Source organism: Lissotriton helveticus, chromosome 8 (genome assembly GCF_964261635.1).
Source record: "Lissotriton helveticus chromosome 8, aLisHel1.1, whole genome shotgun sequence".
NCBI lineage: Eukaryota > Metazoa > Chordata > Amphibia > Caudata > Salamandridae > Lissotriton > Lissotriton helveticus.
The window spans coordinates 468,829,006-468,856,767 of NC_136069.1; the positions used below are offsets into that span (position 1 = coordinate 468,829,006).

At 45.5% G+C, this 27,762-nt stretch overlaps 1 protein-coding gene across 2 annotated transcripts in view; it reads right to left on the reverse strand.

Annotated features, from left to right (window-relative positions):
• Nucleotides 1-27,762, reverse strand: part of KPNA3 (karyopherin subunit alpha 3) — an 802,806-nt gene that overhangs the window by 49,146 nt on the left and 725,898 nt on the right. The gene's annotated exons all lie outside the window — the stretch shown is intronic.

The following is a 27,762-nucleotide window of genomic DNA, read 5'->3' on the forward strand; positions in this document are numbered from 1 at the left end:
CTGGGGGAAGGCCCTGGAACCGCTCCGTGCGCTGAGGCCTCCCGACCGGAGCCGATGGGCAGGGAGGGCGCGGAGGTACCGTAGAGGCCACCGGCCCCTTCCCCCCTCTCCACCCACTTACTATTTCGCCTCCCCCCCTCCTCCCCATTGCCATTGACACTGCTGAGACTAGAGCGGCGGTGACGGCGCAGACCCTGGCTGAGGACGCGGTGAGGACGGCTGCATTTGCCCTGAACAGGCAGAGGACGATCAACAGAGTGGCGCTGGTGTCCTGAGAGCGACTACGCCGAGATATCAGAGGATACGGACGCCCAGCAGGGCGAGCACTTGTGAAACGAGCACACGACGAGCGACAGGAGCTCGCTATACGACGTGCTCCCGGCAATACACGGGCCTTCAGCCGCTAATCATGGTGAGGAAGGGCTTGAAGGCCGCGGACGGCAAGGATGGGGCGTCTGCGGGGGCCACTCTGGATGCGGACCCGAGAGGCTCTACACCACTGACACTGACCTCCACCCTCTCCGATACCCAGCGAGATGACAAACTAGATCTGATACTTAAAGAGATCAGGGACTCCAGGGCTGCGATGGAGGCACAAATGGGCACCCTCACCACTAATCTCTCCTTGCTTAAAGCTGATCATGGGAAGCTGGCAGATAAAGTCAAAGACCAGGGTCTGGCGCTGGCGGACCTTGCCCCGGCGGTGGCGGAACACACAGATTCTATTCACCAAATCCAACGCCAGGTGAAATCCCTGATGGAACGCGTGGAGGATGCCGAAGGGCGCAATCGACGCAACAACATCCGCATCATCGGCCTTCCGGAACGCTGTGAGGGATCTCGCGCGACGGAATTCATGGAGCAGTGGGTCCAAGATAACGTCGCCGCCGAGGGACTGTCGCCGTTCTTCTGTGTAGAAAGAGCTCATAGGATCCCTACTGGTCAACCGAGACCGGGACTGCCACCGCGACCACTGATCGTCAAGATCCTGAATTACCTAGATAGGGACGTGCTTCTCAGTCAGGCCCGAATAAAATCCGCCATAGAGTATGAGAATAAGCGTATCTCGTTGTACCTGGACTACACTAACCAGGTACAGGTAAAAAAGAGGCTCCAGAAGGCCAGACTCCGCTATGCCCTGTTATTTCCTGTGCGCCTGAAGGTGATCCACGACAACAAAACTCACTGTTTTGAAAGCCCCACGGACGTGGAAGAGTGGCTGGAAGTGATGGACATCGACGAGTATCAGCCCTCGGGGCAAGAATCATCGGCCAATGGATCTACAGGAGGCTCAACTCGCGAGGAGGACAGAACCGGCGCCCGAAGGAAGGACCCGGAGCGGCGTAAACCTACTGCCCACCAACAGAAGCAGGGACAGGAAGATGCTGTTGCAACGGTGGGTTCCTTCAGAGAGGAGCGAGAGACAGTCAATACGGACACTGAAGACAGCACTGTACATTCGGACTCGGACAATATTGTGGTGCTGTTCCCGACTGTAACGCCCAGGACGGCAGAAGACCTTCTAGACAATGCCTTGGAATAACTCCTCCTATGGACAGGACCTGAAGCCTCAGGTCACGCTGGTATCCTTTTATGTATAGAACACAAATAACGATGACCAGGTAATACTCAGGCGCTCAACAAAGAGTAATGGCTAATGTCTATAAATCTCAGTGTCCCAATTATGCTGCCAAGCTGATACAAGGAAGGTCACCGCACTTCCTTACAGTTACCAAGGATGACCTTGGTTGTAGAATATGAAAATAGTTCAGCTGAGCAAAAAAATATACCATCAATTTTCAAAGTCAATACTTTCTCCAGACGTTATATATCAACAATACTAAAAGTGTCCACTACTGTAACTCCAGCCCATTATCCAGAGCTTATAGTTATCTTCACAGTAATATCACCAGGGTACTTTGTCCAAAATGAAGTGTCTTTTATTTTCGTATTCCGTTTTCCATTAGATCAAGCCACAGCCAACACGTGTTTCGTTGGGCATTACAATCATGCCTTACAACTTCTTCAGGGCTGCAAGCCAAGAAGATAATAATTCTAAATATATTTCAGTTACAACGTTATGTCTCGTTATCTTATGACAATACTAACAGGGTTTATTCTTGTGTAGGATCACCCTGAAGTACTCTGAGTGAATATAATCATAAAAAAGTCACCTAAAATTAAAGTGCTGCCCTGGTTTGTGATACGATGCACTAGAAAGGCCCATAAGTCCCAAGAAATGAAAGAAGAAATATAAAGTATAAAGGAATTACCAAGAAAGAATATTAATTTCCTTCCTGTGTTCTTGGCTCTCGAGGTATAACCACAAATCAAATCCTAGAACAAGAGAAGACACTCCTCATTCTTACTAAAAATTATATATTGCTAGACCATAATACCAAAAACAAGTCCTCTGTAATTTTGAAATGTTTATAATGCGTAGGGTTGATAATACTATTATGTTTATTTTGACTCAATGAACAATGAATCTAACTGTATAACTTTGTGGAACTACAAATATGTTGATAATTGCTCATGTACACTGTATTTACAAATGTATTATGAAACTGTCTAATTGGATTAATAGGGGTCATGCAGACTTTGCCCTACCCCTGACTTCCTCTCTATTATAGATATTCATTACCCCTTCTTGCCCAGAATCTTATCTTTATTAGTTACTAATATTCTGGATCTCGTGGTGTGCCAGCGATCGGATCCGTGGAACACGGGTAGACACTCCGAGATAATTAATCTCGAACTGTATCCTTTTGTAGTAATCAATTTAAGAATAGTTAGGATTCTCGCAGTGAGCGTTAGCGCAAGGGATTGGAGTTTTGCCTCACTTCCCCGTTTGTGTTTCACACATGCAGGGTTCGAATACGGAGTCGGCTAATTTATTCGTTCTATAGTTAATTTTAATTATGAATTGGCAACTCCGTCTTCTAAATGAAGATAGGTTACTTTAAATTTAATTTTGAAGATACGAGTTGTTTTATATAAAAATTATTAGTACTTTACCATTACAAGATGGCGGCTAAAGTCGGAACGTCTGTTTTCCCTACGAGCCGGGAAAATAAAATGGCGCGTGTTTAGGACGCGAGTCGCTGACTGTGCCTCTCCTGACAGCGTACTCGCGGTCGCTATAGGTAAGCTGAGTAGTCCGGGCCTTGATATTTCAGAATAGAACTTTTATTTCATAATATGAACTTATACATACTTTATTATTTTACTTTACGTGTCCTTAGAGGGAGGAACACCTGACACGTACCCGTGTACCAAAACGGATGAGACTTGATTCAAGGAACTTGTCAGCCCTAATACGGGTGAGTGCGCAAGTCGTGGGTGATGATTGTTATTACCATGGCTTTCTTGTGTAGTATATAATTTTAATATGTATTGATCGGGTTAAAAATATTTTTTGTAACAGATATTGGATATACAGATTAAACGGTCAACCCTGAGAGGAGATTGGGGATTTATTTTTCGTGATCATTTTGAATACTAATATTGGAAACACAAGAACTGGATTTTAAGGTGAGCTATTATGATTAGGCCAAGGCGTAGCGACTGCTTACCTGTAGTTAAGTGGAATGAACTTGATTATATTGTGTAATACTATCAGGTTATGTGGAACTGATTGGAATTTAATGGGTCATATTACTAGGTGCCTCGGTTATGTAATCTCTTATACTGTAACTATTGTGTTTATATTACAAGGGATCAAAAAGAATTAAATTGCTTGTTTTTGGTATTATGGTCTAGCAATATATAATTTTTAGTAAGAATGAGGAGTGTCTTCTCTTGTTCTAGGATTTGATTTGTGGTTATACCTCGAGAGCCAAGAACACAGGAAGGAAATTAATATTCTTTCTTGGTAATTCCTTTATACTTTATATTTCTTCTTTCATTTCTTGGGACTTATGGGCCTTTCTAGTGCATCGTATCACAAACCAGGGCAGCACTTTAATTTTAGGTGACTTTTTTATGATTATATTCACTCAGAGTACTTCAGGGTGATCCTACACAAGAATAAACCCTGTTAGTATTGTCATAAGATAACGAGACATAACGTTGTAACTGAAATATATTTAGAATTATTATCTTCTTGGCTTGCAGCCCTGAAGAAGTTGTAAGGCATGATTGTAATGCCCAACGAAACACGTGTTGGCTGTGGCTTGATCTAATGGAAAACGGAATACGAAAATAAAAGACACTTCATTTTGGACAAAGTACCCTGGTGATATTACTGTGAAGATAACTATAAGCTCTGGATAATGGGCTGGAGTTACAGTAGTGGACACTTTTAGTATTGTTGATATATAACGTCTGGAGAAAGTATTGACTTTGAAAATTGATGGTATATTTTTTTGCTCAGCTGAACTATTTTCATATTCTACAACCAAGGTCATCCTTGGTAACTGTAAGGAAGTGCGGTGACCTTCCTTGTATCAGCTTGGCAGCATAATTGGGACACTGAGATTTATAGACATTAGCCATTACTCTTTGTTGAGCGCCTGAGTATTACCTGGTCATCGTTATTTGTGTTCTTCAATTTCAGGTATAGGCTGCCGCAAGTGGCTCTTTACACTATAACTAAAAATGAATCGAGAACAGGAAGCGTTAGACTTATTTAAGAACCTTAGCTCGGGTTCTTCAGTGAATGTAGCAGTAACCTCGAATGTTCAACCAAAAAATGAGGGGCTCAGAGCCAAGTTTGTTAGATTAGAGAGGCTGAAAAGGTCAGAGCTTAACAAATGGTGGGATGCGGCTACATTAAAACAATACTTAACACTTAAACGCATCCCACGTGGCCTTAGGTCTCAGATCATTCCGACATACGAGGATTTAGAACCGGACCTCCTTGATAAATGGGAATATGAACTTACTAATAGTTCTAGTAACCTTATTCGGATCTTAATAGACAACGCAGAGAGGAAAATTGCCAAACTTTTGATCGAAATCCAAACATGTGAGGATGAGATCAAACAATTAAACCTACCAGAAGCTACCTTGAAGAATTATCAATTACTTGATGAAATTTTGTCTAACTTACAAGATGACATTAAACGTAGGAAAGCTCGCAAACTAAAGAGGGACGAACAAGATTATAAGAAAGGACGCGTGTTTACATTTGCACACAAATTTGATCACCTTATTACAAAGGGTCAGATTGTCAAAAGGAACATTACACCAGTGAGTTCTGAACTTAATACATCGTCGAGTAATATTTCATCTAGTGAGAATGAAGATAACACTGAATCAGGTGCATCTCAAACCCCTTTTTTAGAGGAGGTCCTCCGTATCAGAATGGGGAATCGAGAGACAGGCGGCAGGTATGGCAACAGTCAAGGGGAAAAACAAGGAGAGGGTGCAGGGGCAAAGGCAGAAGAAGCAAGGCCAGGAATGCGACTACGATCGTGGAGGAAGGGAATATAGACAAGAATGTACTTGAGATTGTTAACCTTTCATCACTTGTTTTGTCACATAATATGTCATCAGTATTAAAGAAAGGTATGGGATATTGCCCAACCACAAGCATTGATTGGCTCACGACTAAGATTGATGTGTACAAATTTTCTAGACTTTTAAAATTGAAAAAGTATTTTGCTAAACAAGATATCAGACAGACTGCAAAGGTCAAACCAGTACTCAGTAACATTTCAATCCAAGAACTGCATGACACTAAATTACTGTTATCATTAACTGAAAATGAAGATGATCCTGTTACTGTTAACTCCTTGTTGGGAGATTTAGAAATTAATCCAGGACATGCTGTGTCTAGTGGACTTAAGGTTAAGTCTAAATGGACCCCACAATTGTCTGCAGGTAACGTGGTTGATGCCTTTTATAAATCTGTCACGGCTGATATTGATGATTTGATTAAGAAACAAAGAAATAACAAAAAGCAATATAAGGATGACAATCTCAGTTATGGTGAAAGACTTGCACTTAAGGAACTAACATCACGTTCTGATATTATGATACGTATGGCTGATAAGGGTGGCAATATTGTGATTATGGACAAAAAGGATTATGACTTAGAGATTTTATCACAATTGGGTGATTCTAGGTATTATGAACGAATTACTGTTAACCCCTTACCAAAGACCTTGTTACTGATTAATGACAAACTTAAACATTGGTATGAATGTACTTTACTTGATTATGATGAATTTATGTATTTGAAAGTGGAGAATCCGAGGGCCCCATGTCTCTATACCCTGCCTAAAATACACAAAAACCGACAGAAACCACCAGGCAGGCCCATTATATCAGGGATAGGGGGACCAACTGAACGGATATCACAATTTGTTGACATCTACTTAAGACCATTTGTTCAAAACCTCCCGTCCCACATAGAAGACACTAAACATGTCCTCAATATTATGAACGATGTAAACTGGGAATCTGATATGATCTTGGCAACACTTGATGTTGTCTCTCTATATTCAAACATAGATCATACACTGGGGATTAATGCTCTTGAATATTTCTTAAATCACAGGCCGGCTGAATACCTAGATCACACTACTATGCTTATAGAGATGACAAAGATTGTATTGGAGAATAACTTTTTTCTATATGATGACAAATGGTATAGACAGAAGCTTGGTACCGCTATGGGCTCGAGATTTGCTCCGTCCTTCGCGAACCTGTTTATGGGGCGCCTAGAGGCGGAGTGGATCTGGGGCCCAAGGGGTCAGAACTGGATTGATCATATTTACTTTTGGGGTAGATTTATTGACGATTGTCTTTTAATTTGGAGGGGTACACCAAATGAACTGAGAGAATTCTTTGTCTACCTTAACTCTAATGATCAGAATATGAAATTTACTACACACTTTGACCAACAATGTATTACTTTTCTGGATGTTGAACTATTTGTACAAGGGAATAAACTGTGTAGTAGGATGTTTCGTAAAGAGACAAGTTGTAATGCTCTTCTACGAGCTGACAGCTGTCACCCGAGAAGCCAAGTAGAAACAATTCCTTTTGGAGAAATGGTGAGAGCGAGGCGAAACTGCTCAAATGAGGATGATTTCAAAAGGAACTTGAATGATATGACTTTGAGATTTAGAAACAGAGGCTATAAGGAAAAGGTTATTGACAAAGCATACCAGAGAGTCCTTAAACTCAAAAGGGAAGATACACTGGTACCTAGAAAAACTAATGCACCTACCCAGAATCAACAGGTGGTTAGGATGATTACCAATTATGGAATAGGGAGCCATAAACTTTATGCAATCTTGAATAGATATTGGCATCTATTGAGGACAGACTCGGATATTGCTCAATATATACCTGAAAGACCAAGTGTAACATTTCGAAAGGGTACTACTATTGCTAATATGGTGAGTCCAAGTTACCCTGCAAGAGAGACTATACAACCAAAGCACTGGCTTGACAGTAAATCTATTGGTTTCCACAAATGTGGTTTTTGTAGTTGTTGTAGATGGGCAAAAAAGAAGATTTTGTCCTTTCAATATAATAATACTGGTACCTTTAAGATTAGCACATTCATTAATTGTGAGACTACACATGTTATTTACATAATAGCATGTAGCTGTGGAAAGATTTATGTTGGCAGTACAGTCCGACGCTTGAAAGAGAGAATGATGGAACATTTTCGTGCCCTAAAAAATGGGGACACACGCTATCCTATTGCCTCCCACGCAATCCAGAATTGTGATGAATCAGGTAAACATATATTTTCCTATCATGGGATTGAACATATAGGTATTGATAAAAGAGGTGGCAATAGAACACTAAAATTAAGACGTAAAGAAGCTAGATGGATCATGGCTTTGCGAGCTGTTGAGGAGGGGCTTAACTTGGATTCAGAACTGCAATTTTTCCTAGGAGACTAATATGAATCTTGTGAATTCCTTTTCCTAGTCCTCTGTAATTTTGAAATGTTTATAATGCGTAGGGTTGATAATACTATTATGTTTATTTTGACTCAATGAACAATGAATCTAACTGTATAACTTTGTGGAACTACAAATATGTTGATAATTGCTCATGTACACTGTATTTACAAATGTATTATGAAACTGTCTAATTGGATTAATAGGGGTCATGCAGACTTTGCCCTACCCCTGACTTCCTCTCTATTATAGATATTCATTACCCCTTCTTGCCCAGAATCTTATCTTTATTAGTTACTAATATTCTGGATCTCGTGGTGTGCCAGCGATCGGATCCGTGGAACACGGGTAGACACTCCGAGATAATTAATCTCGAACTGTATCCTTTTGTAGTAATCAATTTAAGAATAGTTAGGATTCTCGCAGTGAGCGTTAGCGCAAGGGATTGGAGTTTTGCCTCACTTCCCCGTTTGTGTTTTACACATGCAGGGTTCGAATACGGAGTCGGCTAATTTATTCGTTCTATAGTTAATTTTAATTATGAATTGGCAACTCCGTCTTCTAAATGAAGATAGGTTACTTTAAATTTAATTTTGAAGATACGAGTTGTTTTATATAAAAATTATTAGTACTTTACCATTACAAGATGGCGGCTAAAGTCGGAACGTCTGTTTTCCCTACGAGCCGGGAAAATAAAATGGCGCGTGTTTAGGACGCGAGTCGCTGACTGTGCCTCTCCTGACAGCGTACTCGCGGTCGCTATAGGTAAGCTGAGTAGTCCGGGCCTTGATATTTCAGAATAGAACTTTTATTTCATAATATGAACTTATACATACTTTATTATTTTACTTTACGTGTCCTTAGAGGGAGGAACACCTGACACGTACCCGTGTACCAAAACGGATGAGACTTGATTCAAGGAACTTGTCAGCCCTAATACGGGTGAGTGCGCAAGTCGTGGGTGATGATTGTTATTACCATGGCTTTCTTGTGTAGTATATAATTTTAATATGTATTGATCGGGTTAAAAATATTTTTTGTAACAGATATTGGATATACAGATTAAACGGTCAACCCTGAGAGGAGATTGGGGATTTATTTTTCGTGATCATTTTGAATACTAATATTGGAAACACAAGAACTGGATTTTAAGGTGAGCTATTATGATTAGGCCAAGGCGTAGCGACTGCTTACCTGTAGTTAAGTGGAATGAACTTGATTATATTGTGTAATACTATCAGGTTATGTGGAACTGATTGGAATTTAATGGGTCATATTACTAGGTGCCTCGGTTATGTAATCTCTTATACTGTAACTATTGTGTTTATATTACAAGGGATCAAAAAGAATTAAATTGCTTGTTTTTGGTATTATGGTCTAGCAATATATAATTTTTAGTAAGAATGAGGAGTGTCTTCTCTTGTTCTAGGATTTGATTTGTGGTTATACCTCGAGAGCCAAGAACACAGGAAGGAAATTAATATTCTTTCTTGGTAATTCCTTTATACTTTATATTTCTTCTTTCATTTCTTGGGACTTATGGGCCTTTCTAGTGCATCGTATCACAAACCAGGGCAGCACTTTAATTTTAGGTGACTTTTTTATGATTATATTCACTCAGAGTACTTCAGGGTGATCCTACACAAGAATAAACCCTGTTAGTATTGTCATAAGATAACGAGACATAACGTTGTAACTGAAATATATTTAGAATTATTATCTTCTTGGCTTGCAGCCCTGAAGAAGTTGTAAGGCATGATTGTAATGCCCAACGAAACACGTGTTGGCTGTGGCTTGATCTAATGGAAAACGGAATACGAAAATAAAAGACACTTCATTTTGGACAAAGTACCCTGGTGATATTACTGTGAAGATAACTATAAGCTCTGGATAATGGGCTGGAGTTACAGTAGTGGACACTTTTAGTATTGTTGATATATAACGTCTGGAGAAAGTATTGACTTTGAAAATTGATGGTATATTTTTTTGCTCAGCTGAACTATTTTCATATCCTTTTATGTATAAATTGTTAGTACTGCAGAGTCGTGAGACGAGGGGGGAACCTACGAACGAGGTACATATATGTGTTTCTTTACTGTTGGAATGCAACTCATGGTACCATACTGGGGAGGGGGGCGGCTTTCTCTGTATTTCGTCCCTAAGATGGGAACCGTCTACTTCCCACATTCTTGAGATGCACGGCTGATGACTATTATATGTACAGGGAAATGACTCCCTTCTTCCACCCCTCCCCTCCCCCCCTGTAAAACGCGGCTGCCAGCACTAGATGGCTTCGAAATGACTCTCCCGGCGGTGCCGTAGAGCCGACGGCGATCACAAGTATGGCTCTTTGGACATGGCCCATGCTTAGCCGACCCCCCATAAGCGTATGCACCGTAATTTGTTTAGTCATGTTTCACTGTTTAATGTTTGGCACAGCAGCGTTCAGAGTCTGCGCCTCCAGAGTTGGGGTTTGGGATAGGGAGGGAACCGTCTCCTGGTCGACACTGAAGAAGTACACACTACGGAATAGATGGACACTCATTATGACACCTACATTTGGATATGACTGATAAGAGAGGGAAATATAGGCTGGTTACCTGGAATGTACGAGGGCTAGGGGCAGTCCAGAAAAGACACAGTACACGCCTTCTTGCTTCGCCAACGAGCCCACATAATATTTCTACAGGAATCACACCTAACACGGTCCGAGGCACTCCTGTTACGGAAGAAATGGAGAGGAACTATCTTTTCAACAACATACTCTGCCTTTTCTAGGGGGGCCACGATATGGGTACGACATGGTACTCCGTTTGTAGAGCTAGAGAGACGGACGGATGAACAAGGGCGCTATATACTGGTGAGGGGCACTCTAGATGGGACAGCGGTAGTTTTGGGTAGCATTTATGCCCCGAATTTCGACCAGGAGGAATTCCTTACTGTCGTGGGCCGGGCATTGGCGGATTGGGTAGATGTCCCTTGGCTACTGGGAGGTGACTGGAACATGATACTAGATGTGGACCTGGACAGATCGCACCCCCCCCTTCAGGCGACAGGGATATACAAGCTGACTGAGTCGTTTGGGACATGGCTTCAGGGATGGGGAATGACTGATATCTGGCGTACATTACATCCAACACACAAAGAATACTCATATTACTCTCCTGTGCACAACCTGCATACCCGACTAGATAGATTTGTCTGCTCTAACTCCTTAACGACCAAGTGTATCTCCTCGGATTATCTTGCTAAAACATTTTCAGACCATAGGCAACTAACAATTGACTTACAATGGGGAGAGATTCCCTCACCAGTGCCTACCTGGAGACTCAACCCCACACTACTTGAGGATGGCCCGTTTCGTACACACTTGGCCGATACCTTGACTGATTACTTTAATGAGAACTGGGACTCTACGTCCTCGAATTTGATAGTGTGGGATGCAATGAAGGCCGTGGTGCGGGGGGCCGATATCGGCCGATTAGTAGGAGCCAGGCAAGAAATTCATGATAAACTTTGTAAAGTGGAGAGTCGCTTGAAGGAACTTGAGACTGCGGCAGGGCTAGACCCTGAACGTAACGGTGACCTACAATTATGTAACATTGAGCACGCAGAACTCCTGGAAACCTTAAGGGTAATGGATTATGGGAACTATCTGAGAAGCCAACAGGCGGAAGCGGATGGAGCCGGTGCTTTGCTAGCTCGTCTGATCAGAGACGCCCCTGAGAGCCCTACGATAATGAACATCCGAGATGCAGCAGGCAACCTAGTACACACACAACTAGAAAACAACACTGTGTTTAAGACCCACCTAGAAAAACTCTATGCTCCCCCCTCTGTAGATGCCAGGGACGACATGATGGACTTCCTGGGAGAATTAACAATCCCAGCCTTAACCCGAGAAGTCCAGGCGACCCTAACCGGACCCATAACGCAGCAGGAAATTAAAGTGGCTATCCACACACTTAACCGGGGCAAGACTCCGGGTATGGATGGACTGCCTGGGGAGTTTTATCGAACGTACTCTGACATTTTGGCACCCGTCCTGGAGAAAATATATAAAACTGCTTACGAGGCGGGCCACCTACCTGCCACGACTATGCAGGCTTTGGTGATATCTATTCCGAAACCCGGCAGGGGCACCCTGGACATGAGCAATTATAGGCCCCTCTCTATGCTCTCCACGGAGTATAAAATCCTAAGTAAAGCTATCGCCCTGCGGATACAACATCATCTCCCTGGCCTGATTCACACTGACCAGTGTGGCTTTCTTCCGGGGAGGAGCACCTCACAAAATTCGAGACGACTCCACGCCCTAATGACAACTACCCCCCAGGATCTGCCACATGCTGGCTGCATAGCCCTGGATCTCAGACAAGCATTTGATTCCCTGACGTGGGATTTTATGTTCGAAGTCCTAAGCCGCTTCGGCTTTCCAGATGCCCGTATAAAATGTATCCGCCTGCTATATGCGAGCCCGACAGCTAGGGCACGTACGGGAAGGTACACCTCGGACAGTTATGGCGTCCATACGGGCACCCGACAGGGTTGCCCGCTGTCACCGTTGTTGTTCGTGTTGACGCTAGAACCCTTGGCAATTGCACTCCGAACTAGAGCTGTGGAGGCGGGCATACCAGTGGGAGACATCGATAACCTGGTCTCTATATATGCCGATGACATATTGGTGTTCCTCCGGAACCTACGTGGGGACCACTCGCACCTGGCGACTGTCTTCGAACGATTCGAGATTATATCTGTCCAGGCCATAAACCCGGGGAAGTCTCTGGGATTCTTTTTCCCACATGGTCAAGGCCCGCAGAACCTGCACAAGGGAAAATAACTCTGAAGTCTAAGATCAGTTTCACGCTCCTGTGCTTCGTGAGGACCAGGAAGTAACATGAGTAATAGCCCATTCTTCATTCCATCTCTGGTACAGGATTGATAGCCCCCTTGAGGAGCAAGATCATCTTCTTTGGAAAGGGTATTTGGCATGGTGTGCACACCGCTGGATGAAAACGGGGAGAATATGAGGAGTGGTGTCTAAAAAAGGAAGGGCATACAAAACTTGGACGATCTAAGGGACCCACAGGTCTGTTATGATTGAGTGCTCAGTAGAGTATGCAACGTCTTATCCAGCCACTTACTGGACCCAGATGCCTATATGAGGCGAAATTAAATCAGTTTAGAAGAGCTGCTTGGAGACAAGGAGGATTGATGATGATCCTGTTCTTGCCTTTTGGCAAAGTCACTGCCTCTAGTAACCTGAAAAGTTTCTGTAGGTGGCTATATAGGCTGCAACAGCAACCACTGGTGAAATAAGAGGACGTTCTTCACCTCTGAACCTTCCGTGCTGCTCCGGGAATTGGCGGGCCGGGTATCATAATCCCAAGGAGCGAGCAGTACCTCTGCGGTTTTTGAAATGTTTAACAGCTGCATAGACACTTTTTTCAAAAGGTCTGGCACCATCAAAGGGTATTTCCATCAAAGATGCCTAGGCTTCGCCAGAAAACCTGGTGCAGCCCACCTAGGCATATCAGGTACAGACAATGGAGTCCACAGCAGAAGCAAACATGTCAGTGATGTCCAGGCCAGAAGGTAAAATCTGTTTAGCTGCATACTGTTCATCATTGAGCTCTTGTGCCAAGGTATTAAGTAGGTCTGAAGGGAAAAGGGTGCACGCAATTGCTACACTTATGACGGGAGATTATTGTAATCAGGACAGGGAAATGAGGACAGGCACCCAGACCCCTCACGTAGGTATTATATTCGAGTCAGCAGCAGTGGCGTAAGAACCTGTTTAAAATCCATTTCCCTGGATGAGGGGCAGTTGTAATAACTTCCATGTCTCGTGTTGCATATGCACTACGTTGAGGACATGCATTTGGTAACTATTGATATGCTTGAATGCTTTTGCAAACTGCAAGCAACTGTACTCACTATATAAGAAACTCAAAGAGATAGTGGCAAAGAGGAGGTCTTGAGGCAGCGAAGGAAGAACCTCAGGCCATGTCCCCAGGGGTGTGACAGTGGCGAACCAACAGACAAATATCATTCAAAGAATGCACTGCCAGACTGTTCATTCATACAAAACACTTTCCTAGCCACCAACTCCATTCTTTTGGATCCAGAAGAGCTAGAGCGAAGGAGTTTGGATTCACCCACTAAGTGGACATTGGTCACACAACGCCCAGGAATGGGATACTGCATCAAATATCACCAAAAAGTCAGATGGTGCCCATCAATGTACAATTCACCGCCATGCAGAAAACACTTGAACTAGACTTGCAGAATTTGGTCGACCAAATCCCTGTTAAATGGCAAGGGAGGTACTGAACGATAAGGTCCAGGTAGTAAAATCTCCACGCTCTGGATTAAGAACATCACTTTTACTATGCTTCTTTGACTTGCCCCTGCATTTCATCTTCTACTTACCAGACAAGGGATATTCCAAGTCAAGTGACTGACTATGTGGCTTGGATCGGGACTGACTTTGCATTTTGTGCTCAGTGAAACAGTGCGAGGCTGCTTGCCCCCTGAAGGCTTTGGAGCGTATCTGGGAGCAACAGTCATGTTTGGTGGCCAGGCACCAGAGGCAGATGTCATGTGGACGGGTAACCAACATCTGCTTTCAGCAAATACAAGACTGCTTGGAACGGGTCATATACAGGGAAAACAGATCTGCACACTGCCAAGACATTAAGAAGTTCAAAAGAATGTGTAAGTGTCAAACTCCGTAGGAATGAAACTCAGGATTTGCATGAAAGAGGCATGAAAAAAATTCGGAGGCAGGATTAAGTCAGCTTGGAGGCTGATTGCAGGACATCCTGGTAGGAAAGAGCTACTGCATATGTTTTTCAGATCCAGCCTGGAGCCTTAGGCGAGTCACAGGGAGAGTATTCTGCAGTTACAACTATCTGTCAGAGAATAGTTATGTTTCTGGTTCGAGCAAAGATTTCACTGTGGGTACATCCTTCATTGTGTATTGGGTCTGTGAGATTTTGTCATCTGGCGGATGCTTTTCCTTTCTAAATAGTATAAAACACAATACAGTTCTCATTAAACAGTCACTTCATCGAGCCATCAATGTAGATCAGGTCAACAATGAACATATTTACACAAGTATCTAAATTGCCTTAAGTATCTGATGGTTTATCCAGTGTTTGGAACAATGTATTCAAGTCAACTACGACAATAAGGCTTGGGTGGCTTAGAGTAATAAGAATCACATACATTTGTAGCAAATGATGTGTTCTGGGATTGGGGGACATATTAAATTAGAAAGAAAGAAATTGTGATATTACGGTATTCCAGTTCGAGAAAGTATAGTGGGGGGAAACAAGCCATCTCCCTCCCCATCATCATCTGTATTGTGGGGTGCTCCCTGTTCTGGTAGAAGAGACAAGTCAGAGGCTAAGTCAAAAAAACAAAAAAAAGAGAACTTCTGCTGATAGGTGTATCTCGTTAGTGGCACTGAGTTATAATAAGACTGCACAACAACTGCTTGTGCTTACCTTCTGCCATTGGGTGACATCAGTTTAACTCGAGTCAACACTGGTTCAGGTTCCAACCTGGACATCAGCAGCAGGTCACTGATCCATGCTGGTGGCGTCACATCAGTAACCAGTATGGGCCATGCTGCCTGCTTGGACGCTTGTACCGGCATTGGTACAGAACTGGTTAATAGGTCTAAGGGGCAGACTGTAGCAAGGGAGGACCATATATGCCATAAAATGACTGGGGAAATCTTTGGCTCTGTGGGGTCCAGAAGCACACACAGAGGGAGCCAGAAGCACACTACATATTTGTAGTATTGGCTCCTTGAAGGACTATCTGCTCTAGAGTGGATGATTGCCTAAGAAACTCAAAACACCTCAGGACCAGTAGAGGTGTTGGTTCCCTAGCTGGAGACCTCAGTGTATGGCTTAGATCTGGATGCCCACATGCTCTCTCTTAAACCAGAGCGGTGGGATGGGGGGGGTCAAGCACGGCTTCACTTTCTTGTGCTTACATTTGTCCCATGACTTACCTGAAGATTTTGAGCAGGAACTGGAGCCGGGTGAAGCAGGAAAGAGACCTGTGGGATATTCATGACTACTACTTAAGCGTGGTGACGAACAGCTTCGCCTGTCGGTCTTGGATTGTCTGAGTAATTTGGGGCGCACTGGTCAAGTAACTTGTAGAGTTGTGACAGGACATCAGATGCAAAGACAGACCTAGTGGTGGTCCGTGCCAAAATCTGCAAGCAGCAGTCTCAGCACGGCTTGTAGCCTGTTGCTTTTAGTAGGGATAATGTTTCCTAGCACACACTTTTTTGAGAATTTCAAAACCATCAGAAGGCTTGGAAAGAAAGGAACTGAAGTCAGCATGCAGGGGTGCCACTTGTAGGTAGTTCCACTGTAATTTCAAGGCCCATAAGGAGCTAGTGCAGAGTAGCATGACTGACGCCACATACTGGTGTGCAGAAGTGCTGCTGAAAAGATTCCTCAGATCCAGTCTGCTGCCTGGGGGATATTCACAAGATGAGGAACCTGAAGTTAGAAGTGTCCATCAGAACTAAGATCGGTGAATCTTAATTTCTTGGGAACGCGGGCAAGGGCTGCCCCCCTTTCTTTACTCATCAGTGTCCACTGGCTCGATCACTTTCTGCCATTAGAAAGCAAACCACTTTCTGGTAGAAAGCATGACAGTGAATTTCGCCAGAAAAAATCTGCGACAGTTGCAATGTACACAGTGGTACCTCTCAATGTCATATGCCAAGGAGCTATGTGGAAAATCAGGCACAAGCTCACTAGCACTGCTGCCTGGGCTTAAACACAGTAGCAGATGAACACCGCTTCAGTGGGCCAAGCAGCACTACACAACCTGTTGCATTGAAGGTGAGCCTGCTTACAGTTTATTAATTCTTATACTGCTTGCTACTCTGATTCAAGTATGTAAATCTATGAAAGTTCCAGTGCTAGATAAAAAAAAACAGCTACTTACCCGTTACTCCAGTAGAGGTATCTGTTAGACTTTCCAGCGGGTTCACTCACAGACTTTTTTCTTTTTGGCCTCATTATCTTGAGCTTGTTTTTGTTGGTATAAGGACTCTTGGCACTTTACCACTGCTATTCAGTGTAAAGTACATATGCTCTCCATGTAAATTGTGTTTATGGATTGGTGTTTCCATAATTGGCTCTTTTGATTTACTACTAAGTCCCTAGCACTGTGCACTGTGTGCGCCCAGGGCCTGTAAATCCAATGCTACTAGTGGGCCTGTAGCACTGGTTGTGTCACCCACACAAGTAGCTTTTCAAAGGCATCTCAGACCGGACCATGCAGTGTCTGCGTACCCTTTTTTAAACTGCCATGTCGACCTGGCAAGTGCACCCACTTGCCAGGTCGTTCCCTTTTCTTACATCTAAGTCACCCCTAAGGTAGGCCCAAAGTAGCCAATGAGCAGGGTGCAGTGTATTTAAAAGGTAGGACATGTAGTGGTATATTTTTGCATGTCCTAATAGTGAAATACCGTGTATTTTGTTTTCACAGTTGAAAGGCTATTTCTCCCATAAGTTAACAAGAGAGCTGCTTGGTAACATTTTACCAAGGTAGCTTGCCAGTGGGAGCGGATGGAAAAATTGAATTTAGTATGCCTGAACTCAGGATTTAAAATTACATCTTTTAGTAAAGATGATTTTTATATTATGTGTTTGAAAATACCACTTTTAGAAAGTGGTTATTTTCTTGTCCAACCATCCTGTGTGCCTCTGTCTTTTGTGTATTCCCTGTCTGGGTTTAGAGTGACAGGAGCAGGGGATGAGCTTGCACACTAGAGAGACACAAGGGGGGGTTGATGGTGTTCTGCCTTTCCCTGGGTGACTCATAGCCAGGCTGATTAGACCTTTCTGCATTTAGAGTAGTGGGAGGAGTTGACACTTGCACCTGGACTGTGGCTGCCTTCCACAAAGCTGTCTACACCTCCTGTGGTGAACCTGGCTTGAGCCAAGTTGAACTGGTTTATGTGTGAGAGAGGAACTTTGTTTGTACCAACTTCAAAGGAAAATGTGGTATAAATATTGGGGCCCAGAACCCAGAATTTTAGATTACTCCTTGACTAAGGAACTTGCCAGGAACAAGGGCTGGAAGAGCTGTGAGGAGAAACTACCACTTTGCTGTGTGCTTTGCTGGGTTGGCCTGCAGTTGCTGCTTCTGTCTTGGGCAGGGAAAGGACCGGACTGTTTTCCTGCATACTAAGAATCTCCAAGGGCTTGATGTAGAGCTTGCTTCTGGGAACTAGATTGTTTCAGCTGCCACAGAGCATAAAAGCAACCTGACGCGGTCAACGGCGATGCTGCACACTCTGTGACCTGAAGGCACCACTGCACTTCGCAACACTGGTCTTACCCACTCTGCCATCCGCCGCCGCCAAGCCGCTGCTGCTTGAACCGCAACCTGCTGGCACCGCAGACCACACTGCCATGCTTCACACCGCTGCCCTGGTATCTGCGAAGACACAGTCACTGACGGTGCTTCCTGCACCATGACCTGTGGATACCGCTCATTGAGAACACATAGCACCGTCCCGCTTCGCACCGCAGCTCTGATCTCACCACCACTCCAAGCTGACATTGATGCCCCTGTTTGCACCATGGTTTGGGGGCAGCGCTCATAAGTTACACAATGCACCTTCACGTTCCACACCGTATTCTTGGCTCCCTGCCCGCCCACGCCATCAACTCCAGTTCGTCAACCAATGCCTCTGCCTGCACCGTGATCGGTGGCCCTGCACACCGCATTGCCCAGTTTCACACTGCAACCTTGGGTCTACCGACATTGCTTCAGCATTGACAACCCCGCCGCTGCCTGCACCGTAACCTGTCAGTACCGCCCCACTTTGCACCGCAGTCCTGGTCTCACCGATGCCACTGGATGACTGTCACCGAGCCGCTGCCGGACATGACCAGAGGACACCGCTTCACACCTCAGCCCTGATACCTGCCGATGCTTCGTACTTCAAACTCAAGGAGTTCGACCTGCAACACGTGCGACTTCAAGGGCCCGATGACCCCTGTACTGACTCCCGGAACAGACGCCTGCCAACGCCACTCCTCCCGGGCTCTCCGCAAGGTCTTACGCCCTGCATCTCCAAAGGTACTGTTTTATGGGTCTCCTAGACACTGTAGCTGGCCCGCAACACCGCGGTTGGCCAGAACTGTTGGATTTGTTTGTTCATGATGCTGTGATAGCCCTGGATGGAGCGATCTACTTCAAGGAACTGTATATAAAATCTATTTTTGTTTTATTAGTATTTGGATCACTGTGTGTTGGATTTTTATCGTTTGGGTCTTACTATACACAGATAAATATTGAATATTTTTCTAAAACTGGTGTGGTGTCGTTTTGTAATGTTTTCACTGTATTACTATTTATGTGCAAATGCTTTACACACTGCCTCTGAGATAAGCCTGACTTCTCATGCCAAACTACCAAGGAGGTGGAGCACGGTTTATTTTAGGCGTGTAATACCCTTATCCTGACTAGAGTGGTGGATTCTGCCTGGCTTAGGTGCAAACCCAACCAGAACACACATTCTAACAATATCTTTAATAAATTTACATGCAACCCTCCCCCACCCTAGTCAGGAGCTCACTAACTAGTATGTGTTCCGTTCACACTTGTACTATGAAATCTGAGCAATGGTGGGCTCGGGAGGGGGAGGAGTTATTTCAGTAATTCCACCTTACCGGCTGAAGCTTGGGTTATTATTTTTTTAAACTTTTATTTTTCAGTTTTGCGAAATAACAAAACGGTATCAATCATGGTAGTGCAGTTCGCAGCAATATTGACAACAAAACATGTACAAAAAAATTGTCGTGCATCATGGTGACGTACAACTGTACAAAGGAAAAGCCAAATAGGTCAATGTTAAGGATACAGCATCATACAGAAGAATGCAAACGAATAGGACTCTGGGAAGACATCAATCATCATAATAATAGAACAACAATGATGAGAACACATCCATCATAGCAAAATATATAGAGGCAATATGTAAATTTAGCCATTCTACAGAGCAAAGGCCTAGCCGACACCCTCGGGAGTAATGCCATTAGCCAATGGGGTCTCCTGCTCAGCCCGCTTCCTGGCTATGTAAGACCTGTATGGCCCCCAGATATCTGTAGGACAGGAAGCGCTGGGAACCAGGGTGGAATACTCTTCGCTATTTATGTTGCAAAAAGCCATACTACGGAGCCACGCCCGCAAAGTACGAGCCCTCTTGCTTCCCCACACCAATGCAATTTCGCGCTTGGCTAACAGGAAGCCAAGGGCTGCCAGTTTTCTAATCTTTTTAGGAAAGTTTGCTACATGCCCCAACACTGCTATCTCAGGGAGAGGTTGTAACTGCATGGACAAAATATCCCCCAGTGTAGAGTGGACCAAGGACCAGTATTGATGTATCATTGAGCAGGTCCAAGCAAGGTGGGCAAAATCCGCAAAAGGAACTAAGCATTTGGGACAATGATGGGGTCTATTGTGGTCAATTCTATGAGAACGGGCGGGCGTGCGATACATTCTACGAAGAAATTTGAAGTGGAGCAGCTTGTGCCTGCTGTTCAGCGAGATGTCCTTTGTGGCGCTGCAACACCACTCCCACTGGTCATCAGTGATGGGCCCGCCCAAGTCCACCTCCCACGCCTCCCGCACCCTGGTGTCAGACACTAGTCTGGTCGCCCCACATAGTCTGTATAATTTAGAAACCAAGTGTGCGCCAGTTCTGCAATAATAGTGTAAGTGAGGGGGTGGGCAGGCTCAGGGGCTGCAGGAAATGAAGGGAAAGTGGCGCAAACCATTGAGTGTATACGCTTTAGTACAAAGGTGTCCATAAAGGAGCGATCCGCGAAACGAGCCTCTTCAGACAGAGAGAAAGCGTGACCCTCGGGGAACAGATCCCCTATCGTACCAATGCCAAACTTTCTCAATGTGCGCTGGACCAGAACTTCGCCAGTGATCGGCAGCCAGGAAGGGTTAGGAAGGGGTAAAGCTGAAGAATAGAGTCTCTCCAGTCCGAGCAGTCTGCGCAGCCTGTCCCACGTCCAGCAAGTGGTAGAAACTGTTTCAATGTCTCATGGGTCGCGAGGAAATCCTGTATGTAGGACAGTGGACAGGGGAGTACTAGATCGGCCTCCGGTTTAGAGTAAGGGACAAGAGCATCAGGGTGAAACCAGACAAAGGCATGACAGCATTGTGCTATTAGATAATACAAATAGAAATCAGGGACCCCAAAGCCCCCTCTTTCATACGGTAGCACCAAGGTCTGCCATCGAACCTGAGATGTCTTGTCCGCCCAGACAAGGCGCAGAAGCAGTGATCGCAATTGTGCAAAGAAAGTTTTAGTGAGAGGGATGGGGATATTATTGAACAGATACAAAAATCAAGGGAGGACGACCATTTTAATGATAGCAACTCTGCCAGCCATTGATAGAGGCAGGCGCAACCATTTCGATATCTGTGATTCGAAGTCTCCAACAGCCCCGCCATAGTTCAATCTGATCATGGTGTCCGTGTCAAGATAAACATAGACCCCGAGATATTTAAGCGCGTCACTGCACCATGTTAATGGGAATGCACAAGGCCAGGCGGTCGTGCCAGCCGTGAGGGGAAAGATGACAGATTTATGCCAATTAATGCAGAGTCCGGAGAATTTGCCAAACCGTGTTATTTCTAGTATCAGGGGTTCCAAATTCACGTGAGGCGTTTGAACGTACAGAACAGTATCGTCCGCATAAAGTGAAACCAGGAGGGGGCCCCTGCGAAACTGAAGCCCGCGGTGTAAATGTTTTTCCTGGAAATGACGGACTAATGGGTCCATAGCCAGTATAAATCGCAGCGGGGACAGCGGGCATCCCTGTCTGGTTCCGCGAGACAGAGTGAAGGGTTCGGAGATAGTACCATTTAGGCGTAGCCTAGCAGTGGGCTTAGTGTATAACAGAGCCACCGTGGAGACAAAGCATTCCGGCATCCCCATGTGTCTCATAACTGATAAAAAAAAGGGCCATTCCAGGGAGTAAAACGCTTTTTCAGCATCTAACATGATGGCAGCTGCTGGAGTGTCGGGATCCATTCTATGTAGCACAGTGAACAGGGTGCGAAGATTGAGGGAAGTAGACCTATGAGGGACAAAACCCAATTGCGCCGGAGCAATGATGAACTCCATCAGTAACGACAAACGTATGGCAATGACTTTAGCCAAGATTTTGTAATCGGTATTCAAAAGTGACAATGGCCTGTAGGAGCTTCATAATGCGGGGTCTATTCCGGGTTTGGGAAGGAGATTTATAACCGCTTCTCTGAATGTCGTAGGAAGCGAGCCAGCTTCAAGTGACTCCGCCTAGACCTCGACTAATCTCGCGACCAAAACTTCTTTGTATTCCTTATAAAAGTCGGCCAAAAAGCCATCCAGTCCAGAAGCCGAGGAGCTGCGAAGCGCATCTATGGCTTCTATAATGCTATCTGGTGTAATGGGGATAGCCAAAAAGTCCTGCATATATTTTTCTAGGTAGACCAGCGCTATTTCAGATAAATATTCCCGATGCTCCCGCAGATTCCCAGTAACCCTAGAGGAATATAGCGTTTTATAATAGTCAAGGAAGTGGTCACGAATGTCTGTGGTGGTGTGCAATAAGTTGTCTTGCGGACCAGCAATTGTTGATATGGGCGTAGTCACGTGGGGGGCGCAAGGTATGCGCCAGGATCCTCCCATGCCTTTCACCCTCGCCATAGCACCGCGCATTGTTTATTGAGGAATAACATTTCACGTTCTGCCACCTCTCTAAAGTCTAACAGCCGCGCCAGGTGCTTTGCTTCCCCAGCGGCTGAGGCCGAAACAACTAAATCTCGTTCCAAGGCGGCAATATTCTTCTCAACCCGATCTAGCGTCGAACGGAGATCACGCAGCACCCCGGTGCGCTTGGCAATGCAAACACCTCTGATGTAGGCCTTAAATCCCTCCCAAAGGACCGCCCAGGTGTCAACCGTTCCAGTATGGAGTTCGAAATAGTCCATCGCAGTTCACAACTCCTCACGAAAGACTTGATCTAATAACGTGCTTCCGGGAAGCGCCATTGTCTCTCATAACCACCCGGTCTGGGAACGCTCAGTCGGAGTATGACAGGAGAGTGATCTGATAGAGTACGGGGGAGGGTAAGTACATCATCCAGTCAACCCGCCACTCCCGGGGAGACCAGCCAGTAGTCAATCCTGGTCCACGTGTCATGAAACCCCGAGAAGTGTGTGAAGTGTAGGGAGGAGTGTAATCGTCGCTCGACATCAATTAAGGAAAAGTGTGTACATATGTCTCCGAGGGCCTGCGGGCACGGGGTTTGGTATCTGGTGAAAGGGAAGTGCTGTCTCTGAATGGATCTAAAAGCAGGTTAAAGTCCCCTCCTAGTATTAAAAGTCCGGGTTCAAGCGACAATAGTTTGACCTGGAGGTCCTGAAAGAAGGATGGGGAATCTACGTTAGGGCCATAAACGCCTACAAACGATATCTTATGTCCCATCAATGAACCAGAAACGATTAATGTGCGTCCCTCAGTATCAACCATGGTTTTATGCAGCGCAAAAGGGAGTCGTTTATGTATTAAAATTGCCACTCCTCTGGCGTAACGGCTAAAGTTTGAGAAATACCTATGGGATCCCCAGCTCATTGCTACAAGGGCGCTATCCGCCCCTGCCAAATGTGTTTCCTGAAGAAATACGATATCCACATGGTGTCTGGTAATATAGTTCAGAACCTGCCTGTGTTTCCTGGTGTTATTTAAACCCCTGATATCCCACGACATTAAAGAAAGCCCGGAAGGACCGGGCTGCCGTCCTAGGTTAACCATAGAAGATGAAGTTCCATGCTAGAATCAAAATATGTGGTTGTCCCTCGCTGCCAACAAGCACCATGATACACAATAACGCAAAAACCATTAAAACGGAGCATAAGATCCCCCCCACCCAGCCTCCTAGTAACCCATAAGAGGCAATCCCGGTTTATGAATTCTAAGCACTCGAGCAATAATCTAAACGTACATATTGCAAAGAACAAAGAAGCCATTAGTTGAGAAAAACAAAACGAACAAAGACAATATGGCATACACCATAGGGCGTGACAACGCCACACCGACCGGGCAATTGAAAGAGTCATAGATACATGTGTAGGAGACAATTAATCAGAACCAATAAGCATGCGTTAAATGCAATAACAGAAACCAAATCACAACAAGGATCTTTTAGCCAGTCCCGGGTTGAGAGAATAGCTCAACACTATCCTGTGAGCCGCCCTGCGAAGGAGAGGATTGGTGCGACGCGGCAGGGGACCCTGAAGAGTTCTTCTTATAGTTCTGACAGAATTCCTGAGCCTCTGTCGGAGTGTCAAAAAAGTGAGGCCTCCCGTTCACATCCACCCTCAATCTCGTCGGATATAACATGCCATACCTTAGTCCCAGATTCCTCAGGGTCGCCTTGACTCCCTGGTACTTACGCTTCGCCTCCTGGACCATGATGGTGAAATCAGGAAAAAAGGCTAATTTGTTTCCTTGCCACTGGAAGTCGCCCATGTCGCGGGCCGATCGCAGAGCCGTATCTCTGTCCCTGAAGTTCATGAGCCTAGCAATGATGGGTCGTTGAGGGAGGCCCGGGCCCAATGACCTGTGAGCGCGCTCAACCACAAAGCCCTGTGTGAAGGCCTCTCTGCCAAACAGATCCACCAGTAGTTGTTCCAAAAAGGTGTCCATCCACCCCGTGGCCGTCGTCTCCGGTACGCCAATAATGCGGATGTTATTCCGGCGACTAAGCGCCTCCAAATCTTCATTTTTGATAGCGACTTCTTTGAGAATCTTCTCCACTCGTTCCAGCCTTTTCAGCGATGTTGAGGCGCCCTCTTCAATGTCCGAGACCCGCTCCTCCACGACGTCCAGTCGCCGATCGTGCCTTTGAAGTTTGGTGCCCATGTCAGCCAGCTTCTTGTCGAGATCATCAAAACGACCATCCAAAGCTTTAAAACCGGCCCTCATCTCAGTCAACATGGACGCCGCAAGGGAGGCGGGATCCCCCGAAGCGTCAGGGCCCAAAGATGCACCAGGCAAATCAGGAGTGGCGTCAGAAACTGGGTCGGCAGGTTTATCAAATTGTAACTTGCTCTGCTTGAGATCTTTCTTCACCATCTTGGTAGGTGCTACAGGATACGGAGCAGCAAGAACGACAGGGTCCACCACCACTGAGAACAAAGGGGTGAGAGACGGACGCTTGGGCAAAGCGCAGCAAGGTCGTCAGTGCTCCAATTCAAGTAGCAGTGGCTGTAGCAAAGCAACCTCAGGGGCGACAGCAAGGCGGAATTAGAGCATCCGCAGCCACACTCCGCAGAATGCAAAAGTGAAGGGACAGAGGGCTGCCAGGTCCGAACCAGCCGTGAAGCAGGCCACACCGGGAAACATCATCATTACTGGCCAGCAGACTGGAATAGAGCTCAGCACAAGACATATGGGGCGTGCAGCGGCCACGCATCTCCAAGCAAGGGTGTCAAGATGTGAGGGTTAATTCAAATATGTATAGTGCAATGGCCAATGCTGTCCAATCTATATCCCCCTTGCAAAATACTATTAGAATCAGCCTACACACTGGCGACACTTGCAGCAAGTACTGTGCTGAGCGTCCTGTTGTAGGGCCGACACAGAGATGTAAGCACAATAGCCCAGTTTTCCTCCCCCACTGCAACCTGCAGAAGGTCCGTTTTGTAGGCTGTGAGGATTTAAGGGAATGGCAGCCGCGACCCCCCCCTCCACTGGGTCAGACTCCGCAGCAAAGATCTGGCAGCAGAGGACGTCTGAGGGCCCGGAGCCCGTCCAAACACAAAGCCGCGCCACCCGAAGCTATAACATGTAGGGCAACACGGTCCAGGCTGAGAGAAGCACAGTTGGTGAGCGACGACAATCCGCCCAGCACCAGCCAGGCAGGCGCCCGGGGGGAGAGAAAAAGCACCCAACAGGAGCCAAAGCCCCTGCAACTCTGGAGGAGGAAGCCGGGGCCTACCCATAAGCCCTCCACACCCCCCCACCGACAGCCGCGAATCCAGGCCCTGGCGCGGACACGGCCACCAGGCCTTACAGGGCCTGAGAGCTCCGCACAGAACCCGGGGCACAGACCAAGGCATAGCAGTGGGTGCGGGGGGGCAAAGCCCGCAGCACAGGATGGAAGGAGAGTGCAGCAAGCGTCACCAACCCGCCGGGCCCAAAACTCACCGCACCCGTCTCAGTACGCCTTGCCTCTGGGGATGTTTCTCGGGCCACACCGCAGCTATGCGCAGATCTGGATACGCCAGTGGCGGGGGCCTCCGGACCCTCCGAAGCAAACACAGATGGGCTGCATGTTCTCCGGGAGTCTGTATGTGGTAACGCTGGGGCCCCTACATAAAGGAAAGGTGGAAAGGATCACGCCCGGACGGCGGAGCTTCAGTTGGATGCGGTCATCTTGGTCGCCTCCGTGGCCACCTAAGCTTGGGTTATTTCAGATGAAGTGTTGTGCTACTAACCAAACACTGTTGTTGCAAAGATGGCCTTTTTAACACTACTCACTGCTATTTTCAAAGTACAGGGGATTCCCAGCCTGAAAATGGAGAATGATTCAAGCAGGTTAATCTAGGAAAAATTCCAATGATGAAGGGATAGAAAAACATAAATATCAGTTTGCATGGTCCAAGGTATAAAAACACATTGAAAGAAGGAGGCAACCCTCTTGCCCTTGAGACATATGCCTCATTTTCCAACCTTGAGAATGCACTCAAATGTAATTGGTTTACTCTTTAAATGGGGATTAAGTGGCTCAAAGCCCATACCAACCAGCAACAGTTACTCCGCACCTACTAATCAGGAATCCATCATTGCTTATGTATGGAGACAGCTAGCATGTGTATGATCAACAATGCACTCCACATCTCAGATAAAGAGAAACTCCCTGAGTGATAGTCCTACTTGACGTGTCAGCAGCTTTCACACCCTTCACACACACTTCCTGTATGGTCAACCACAAAGGTCTTAAATTGTCTTTTTCCTGTCAAATAGCTAACTCATTAAATTGGAGACCACCACATTTCAACTTCTCCTTTTCACTTTTGTTTCCCAGGAACCCATACTCTCACCTGCTGACTTTAACATAGGAAAGAGTACCCATTACAGTACACTATAAGGATATTGCAAGTCACCGAGCCTCATGGCCATATACAAGAACGAGGCTGAGTTAATTTATAAGGTTCTTGAACTCCGAGGTCAATTGCACTATCTCTATGTATTGGGGGTGGGGGTGGGAGGGGGTACTTTATGCCTTATAATACATGGTCACACCAGCACCTTTCCCAAAAAACACTTCAATCCTTGGTGCGTAGCTCTTTCTTATGAAAGAGCACAAACATGAATATAAATAAAATCTCTAGATCAAAATTATACACATCAAAAACGCAGTCACCTCTTTTTTGCAAAACACTATTAGAATCAGTTTTTTTTTTAAAGAATAAACGTATGAGCTCTGAATGTGCAGAGAGATTCTAATTTTACAACAGTTGCATAAGGAGTTGAAAAAACCCCACATTGCCATAAAGATCCCCTTTCTGCTGGTCACTGTACAGCTAAAAAACAGAGCAGAAGGGGGAAAAAAAGCAATATATTGTTTTTTTCTTTAAACAGATGCTTTAATTATGCTCCATGACCTGACCTGTCTTTACCCACAGCTACTAGCTGCGGCAGCAGGCATCGTTAAAGTCAGAAATCAACTGTATAAAAAGTTATTGCAGTTTAGAGGCTACATAATTTCTTTATAACAGGCTGCTAGGTTGAGAAACAAGTCGCCTTTCATAAAGAAATTAGAGATGTGTTTAGACA